At 37.4% G+C, this 8,029-nt stretch overlaps 1 pseudogene; it reads left to right on the top strand.

The window, feature by feature from the left end:
- The first annotated feature begins 2,099 nt into the window (after positions 1–2,099).
- LOC103481354 (RUN domain-containing protein 3A-like) overlaps positions 2,100–8,029 on the top strand; it is a 25,332-nt pseudogene continuing 19,402 nt past the window's right edge.

Genomic DNA, 8,029 nt, shown 5'->3' with positions numbered 1-8,029 from the left:
GTTTGTGCTTTTTATKTAAGGTTAATTTGTTATTTCAAGTGCGAGCATGTTGTTTTGTTTTTGTGCTGTGACGTTTCCAGGGGTCACCTCCGCCTCTCACCACATGACTGCTGGAAAAATGTCATCACAAGACGGAGGTATGTGAGAAAATCCCACAGAACCACCAGCACAGAAGGACGCATAGTGATTACTGCTGCAGCAACACCAAGAAGCCCACAAATCTCCTGTAAGACTCACCAGAGACATGGTGGCAATCCTCTGTCAGCTCGTTGGAGAGGAAGGACGAAATGTGACACCAGCGGCCACATGCATAAGCATTTAYAATCATTTAATGAGAAGGAAGGAGAAAGGGAGGAGTAAAAGAAAACGGTGAAATAAGCTRGCAGGATGGCTGTGGTGACGGTTCKGATTGCGTCATCGTCCTTTTTGTGCTGGAAACCAACTTTCAGACCAACAACATGTAATCATGATGTCTGGAGCAACAAAGCAGACACATGTTTGTGCTATTCTTCAAGTGGAAACAGCGAGATTTATATATTTAGCCAAAGGCTCCCACTGAACAGTTGACAGCGGTTGACATAGAAAACATTAATTAAGATAACAGCTAAAAAGAAACATGCAAAAAAAAATGAAACCCTGTATATAATTACGTTGCTCTAAGCTATATGTTAAGTTGTAATACGTGTAAAGACAAAAACAGAGCAGAGTTAGCGCAACGAACAAACAAACGGCAACAGAAAAAGCGGGAGGAGTTATCAGTTACCGGTTGCTATGGTAACCACCAACCGCCAACGGTAGCGTGACGTAAAATAACTTACGAACATTAACTTGATGAATACATAAACCAATTATGGCAAACTTCACATCTAAAATATTCTTCAAATAAAACCCTGGTACAATCCAAGCAACATGCTTTGAAATTGTAGTTTAAAAAAACCCTTCTAATWTCAYAKAGTACACAAAATGATCAATATCTAATATTTCTTTTACTTRAAGCTGTTTTTACTGTAATTTCGAAATTGCTATTTCGAAAGTAGCGGTATATTGACAAAGTTTTGCGCACAGAATGACGCTTCACGGCAAGAACAAAATGGGAGTAATTTAAAACACACACAGAAGACCTTAATGAAAAATAAACAACAAACAGACAGCTATRCCTATAYAGGTCGATTGCGCTGAGAGGTTCTGTGTTTTGGGTGGCGGGTCCTCCAGAGCGAGCCCACGCACGCTCCACCAGAGAGCATGCGCAAACTCCACGCAGAAAGGTCAGGAAACTGGACCTTCCCGTTGCTAGGCAACAGTGCTAACAACTGTAGCTCCAGGCAGCTCCAGCCACATAAATATAAACATAAAGCTACAGTGGATGAATAGTTTGTACAAGAGGAAAACCAAAAATATCTGTAGAATTTTTTGTTTTATTAGATTTTCTGATTCAAAATAATTGAATTATAGCCTGGGCAAATTAGCTGTAATAAATTAGAGTACGTTTTAAAAGTTGGTTTAAAGAAAACTGAAGTGTAGCAGATTATAGATCACAAATAGTTTCTGTTCAAGGTAACAAACATTCTGGAGGCCAATTAAATGAAAATGATAAAAATCTATATCAAAGTTTCTGTAAAAGGAAGGTTATTTTCTGATTGTTAAGATATAAAAAGTACCATGTTTCTTTATTTTTAATATACACTGTAAGAAAAAATTGTCTAATTTTCGGTAAAATATTGACAGAATTTTACCATATACAAATTTTACCACCTGTAAGGATTTTACTGTATAAATATGGTAAAATCCATGGTGAAATTCTTTGGTTGCCAGAATTTTACCACGTAAGTATGGTAAAAATATGTAAATGCGAATTTTATCAAATAAATACAGTAAAATKTCCAGTATAAATTTTAGCGTAAATTCTGGCCACACTGCTGCCGAATTTTATCGTAAATTAGATAGTTGGGTTTTTTTACAGTGTAGTATTGTGAAATTTATCATTGTTAAAAATTCTCTATGTAATGTTATCTGTTGAAATAAAATGTACAACAAAAAAAACACGAGTCAATACGTCATGTCCGTCTGTATGATTGAAGATGACGCACCCCCGCTTACGTCACGATGAAGTCGCCATTTAGGGGGGAGAAATCGCGAGACGACACGGGCGCATTTGAGACCTCTAAACGCAGGAATCATAATAAACCCGAATCATCTGATGATCCGATGAGTTTCGGGGTTTTRCTTCCTTCCCGCTGCCTCAGAAACACGCAGTCGCGCTGCAGGAGCCGGACGGCGGACGTGATGATGCGGCCCGTCAGCCTCAGCATCCTCCGCCGGCAGTGACCGCGGGGGAGCCGCGCGCGGCCGACAGGGAGGGGTCCCTCCATCCCGGGGCTTTTTCATCCGCATGGAGCCCGGATATGTGCAGGCAGCGATGGCGATGGGAGAAGTGTCGAAGAGGGTGTCGGCTCGAAACGTGGCGGTGGAGAGGAAAAACCTCCTCACGGTCTGCAGGTCAGTTTCATTCAATGTTTTACTGTAATATTCCCCTTTCTGTTGTGTTAAAATGAATTTATAATAAATGTAACCAAAGGGAGGACATGTGAAGGTTCTGAGGGATGAATTGCAGTTTATTTCTGTGAACGCTGATGGTTTGGTTACCATGAGCTTCTTGGCGCCCCAGGGACTGAAGCATAATCACATTATGAGGCAGGGCCGGCCGTAGGCATATGCAAGTTAAGCAGCTTCACCTCCAGCAGCCCCCAAAACACCAAGCTAAAGTAGTAACTCGTTACATTGTCTACCCTCTGAATGAAAAATATTAAATTGTCTATTATTTTTTATTAATTATATGAATTATTGTCATTTTGGTCCTTAAAATACCAAAATTTCCACTTAACTTTATTTTTTGGTCCCTCTGATGATGTAAATTTTTAATATTAAATTGTGAATAATTTGATCAGTTACTTAGTTCTTGAGTAATTTTTTTTTTTACCAAATGCTTTTTTACTCTTACTTGAGTAAAATTTTTGGATACTCTACCCACCTCTGCCAAGCTAGCATAATAAAAATATAAATATTTACAATAAAATAGAATAATAAAAAACAATACATTTGCAGATTGAAAACCTATTTCTATTATTTTGATTGCAGATTGCAGTTGCAGAATTAGCAGGTCGTCTCCAGTTAAATGTCTGTTAGAAACTTTTGGGCTCATTTCATACGGTGAAGTGGAGAATAATTCGTCCTGCTTTCCGTGCTGCTGTGACCGTAATGCTAATGTCCTCACTTTGAGGACAGTCGTCCATTATTGTCCAGCCCAAACTGAATGAGACATTGTTGTCTTGGGAACAATGGAGGCTGAAATCGCTTTAAGTTAAGCTTTGTCTTATCGATGTGTGAAAATGGACAGACTGTGGTTTAAAGTTATACAAAACAGATTAGTTTTACTTCAATTTATTTGCTGAAATTGAAAATTGTTTCAAAATAGTCTTTATTCTGTTGCAGAAAAGCACAAAACCATTAATAAAATACTGTTATTGCACTAAATTCATTAGTGCAATGACGCCATTTTGTAAAATTTTATTTTACAGACCAAAATGACAAGAATTTATATAAGTAAAAAAATAAAATCAGGCAAAAGAAAATGTTTCCTAATCAGTTTCTTTCTCACAGCTTTCACAAAAACTGCAGGTCTGTCTGGTGAATGTTTGGTTAAATCATGCTTCTTTTTTATTCAGTGGGTAAAATATCCACACATTTTACACAAATAAGAGTAAAGAAGAGATACTTCATAAGAAAAAGTAAAAAGTACAGTTAAGTAAAAATACTCCTAAAAGTAAATTAAAAAAAAGGTTACTATTATAAGAAGGAGACATTGTTGGAGAGCATCTATATTTGCTGAAAAAATATTTTTGAGAATTAACCTTTAAAATGTGAATAGATGTCTGTCTGCGTGTGAACAGAAACATAAAAGCTCTCAGTAAAGTCTTTGAGCTTCCTGAAAGTCGGCATGACCAGGTTGTCTTCGCAGGAAGTGGATGACATCAGGCCGGATTACGGAAAGGAAGATCCATCAGCGGTGATGCTCTCAGTAGTCACCAGAGTGTTATAACAACACGGAGGGTTAAATCATTTCATCTCCATTTCCTTGCCACCTAGAGACAAATCTGGTTCTAAATATCAAGTAGAAATTCTACATATTTTTAAGAAGCGCTGAGATAATGTTAGGTTTTAATATTTTTACCAGTAAAGTGCTGCCATATTTTGATTAGTTAAGTTTCCTGTTGGAAAATCCATTTTCCCTGGTCACTTTTTTTTTATTTCTTTCCCACGCAGGTTTTCCGTTAAGACTCTGCTAGAGAAATACACCGCCGAGCCCATCGATGATTCATCCGAAGAGTTCATCAATTTTGCAGCAGTCCTTGAACACATCCTCAGCCACCGTTTTAAAGGTAAACCCGAATGTCAGAGYCCAACTTCAGGTTGAAAACCAAAATAATGAGACGCTGGCAATCATTAAGTTACCTGGATTTAAATTTAACTGGTTTGTGGTTATGATGCGCCATTTATAAAAGTTACAGTTAAAAATTGACAGCAATAATTTGGATTATTTAGACTGCAATGAGAGTAAAAAAATGTGGTTTAATTTAATTTTGCAAGCTAAATAATTAGTTTATCAACTGATTATTTCCAAACAAAGTATTGAGCTTGCTAGCTAAGAATTAAGGTGTAAAATACACATTTAGCTAAATATTTAATTTACCACCTAAATATTTAGCTTAGCAACTATTTAGATGCAAAAAAAATACTTAAATAAATTAAAAAAATAAATAATAATAATAAATACTTAGCAAGCAAACTAAATAATTAATTTGGAGCAAAGTATTCAGCTAGCAGCTAAATATTCAGTTGTTTAGCAAAGCATTTAGTTAGCAAGATAAATATTGTGTTTACCAACTAAATATTTAGCTTGGCAACTGAATCCAAACTAAACATTTAGCTAGCAAGCTAAATATTTAGTTTAGAGAAAAAGTTTTAATTTACCAGCTCTATATTTGAATCCAAATTAGACATTTTATTAGCAAGCTAGCAAGATATTTTTACTTGGTAAACTAAATATTTAATGTCTAGGCTAAATAGACTACATTTAGTCTAGTTAGCATGAAAATACTTTATTACAGACCAAATGACCCAAATTATTGCTGCTATTTTGACAGCCTATAGGTGGTTATGCTGTTTTAAACCTAAAGATAATTTYTGTTGTTAAAATGTTGTTATTTTCCAGGCTCTAGTAGCTGGTTTGACGGTCAGAGGAGTTACTGGGACTACATCCGCCTGGCATGTGCYAAAGTCCCCAACAGCTGCATCAGCAGCATTGAAAGCATGGAAAACATCAACRCATCTCGAGCAAAAGTGAGTCACAAAAATCCAACCTGAGTAACTATCTGTTAGAGGAACATAGCTATCAGCGTAGCATAGCAGCTAGAAGTTAGCAGCACAGCAGCTAGCACCATAGCGGTGTGGGTGTAAACTGCAGCCGTGTTTCCATTTGATGCTTTCAGGGTCGAGCCTGGATGAGAGTCGCCCTCATGGAGAAGAGGCTGTCTGAGTACATCGCCACTGCTCTGCGGGACAGCAGGACAACCAGGTCAGACTGACTGTAGTCTAAATGACTAACTGTCCTCCATCACCTGACTGTCAGTCAGCCATCCATCACCCCAGGCTACGACCACCAGGGTTAGCAGGTTTTCTGGGGGAAACCCTGCAATACTTTAACCTTTCCGAATCCTAGTACATTACAACTATTACTCATTTACAATTTCTGAGTCTTTAGCCTGATATTAAAAACGAGGCTTAATCAATCCTAATCCATTTAGAAATCAATAGTTAATAGTTTTTATATTTTACTTTTTCATGTTTACATCTAGGGGCTGCACAGTGGCGCAGTTGGTAGAGCTGTTGCCTTGCAGCAAGAAGGTTCTGGGTTCAATTCCCAGCCTGGGGTCTTTCTGCATGGAGTTTGCATGTTCTCCCTGTGTGTGCGTGGGTTTTCTCCGGGTACTCCGGTTTCCTCCCACAGTCCAAAAACATGACTGTYAGGTTAATTGGCCTCTCCAAATTGCCCCTAGGTGTGAGTGTGTGTGTGCATGGTTGTGTGTCTCTGTGTTGCCCTGCGACAGACTGGCGACCTGTCCAGGGTGACCCCGCCTCTCGCCCGAAACATTGGCTGGAGATAGGCACCAGCACCCCTCCCGACCCCACTGAGGGAAAAAGGGTGCAAGAAAATGGATGGATGGATGTTTACATCTATTTATTATAAATCTTTTTTCCCACTCTCTTTTTCCACTATGCAAAAGAAAATAAATGTTTGACTAAATAAGCAAAATTAACTTCCCAATGTATAAAAATTGGAGAAAAAAAAAAATCAACAGATCCTCACATTTTTCTGAGTTTATCAACATTTTATTCTCAAAATTGGTCAAAACCATTTGGGTTCAAGTGACTGCTGTCTCAGTTATAGTCCATGAGCGATAGAGCGACTAATAAAAGGTCACATTTAACATCACATATTAGCGCAAATATCGTAAATATTCTTTCCAAATATTTCTAAATTAGCACCACAAAATCTGTGATGTTGATTGCAGAAAACCACAAAAACAATCCTGGAYGGACTGATTGGTGTGAAAAGATGTTCAATAATATGTTATTTAAGAAACACTTATTGAATGCTGAAACACCTTTTTTATTGATATTTTAACAAATTAATTGGTTTTTATCAATACGATCTGGCCCTTTAAGAACATTCAGATTTTTGATCTGGACCAAAATGGAAATCAGTTTGATGCCCCTGAAATATGGGATAAAAACAAGTGAATCGTGGACAATTTTGAATGTAAATAAGAATAAAGAGCAGATATTTAGTGGTAAAATGATGTCACAGACTCTGTTATGTCACTGGCGATGAGGTCTGTGATGTCATCAATAGGACTGTCACGATAACAAATTTTGCTGGACGGTTAAATGTCTAAAAAATTATTGCGATAAACAATAATATTGTTTCAAGACCTTTTGACACTGATTTAATGGAAATGACTAATAAATGCACGCGATTTCCTGCCATAGATAGATRCACTTTATCTTCAAAAAAACACATAACACTGGAACTGATAAACTAAATAAACAAAACAACCAAAAACAAAAATAAAATGGATTCTCAGTCTCCATTAACAAAAAACGTACTTGAWTAAAAACTAAACAACATAAAGCCAAAGTGGAAATAAATTCAACCAAAAGAGTGMAGATTATGAAGTCTGTATACTATATTGYCCTTCAGTAATCACTAGATTTAAATAGAGAAGATGAGCACATCCGACWACCTAATGCAGTAGTTCATACTACACRATTTTTTGCCCTTATTTCCCCCTTATGACAATCTTAGATTGTTGGCCGCTGGTGATTTTGTAACCGATCATCCTGCAGTGTGTGGTGTGTTACGGTGGATCGTCGTGGCCGCTCCGATCTAAATCAGGTATTTCCCCCGTCTGGAAGCGTCAATGCAGCCCGTTGAATKTGACAGGTAGCTAATCAGAAAGCGCGGATTCTCCTCTGCGCTTTCTGAGGGGAAATTATGGAGGGGAATCCCAAACAGCCGACACGGCGCAACCCGAAGTCCAGCGGACATTGGAGATGATATGTAGAAACAACATTAATATTTATTTCGTGCAAAGAATATAGAAATGACGAGAGGAACTGGAGCTAAATTGCTACCGCAATTGATGAACCCGGTAACTTTTCAGCTACTATAATGTTATAATGTTAATAATGTTATAACATTGTTAACATGTTATAACATGTTATAATGTTATAACCTATTTACGTGTCATAAATAGGTTATAATTAGAGATGTGCCGATCAGGTTTTTTTCCTGCTGATACCGATACAAATCACCCATGAGGGCCGATCACCGATACCGATCACATAATTATTTTTTATTTTTATTTTTTTCATAAACACTACCGGTTACATTATGTGGAAAAAGGAACCA

The sequence above is a fragment of the Poecilia reticulata genome, linkage group LG19 (genome assembly GCF_000633615.1).
Source record: "Poecilia reticulata strain Guanapo linkage group LG19, Guppy_female_1.0+MT, whole genome shotgun sequence".
In the NCBI taxonomy this organism is placed as follows: domain Eukaryota; kingdom Metazoa; phylum Chordata; class Actinopteri; order Cyprinodontiformes; family Poeciliidae; genus Poecilia; species Poecilia reticulata.
The sequence above is the reverse complement of the archived record's forward strand: the minus strand, read 5'-3'. Positions and strand labels throughout refer to the sequence as shown.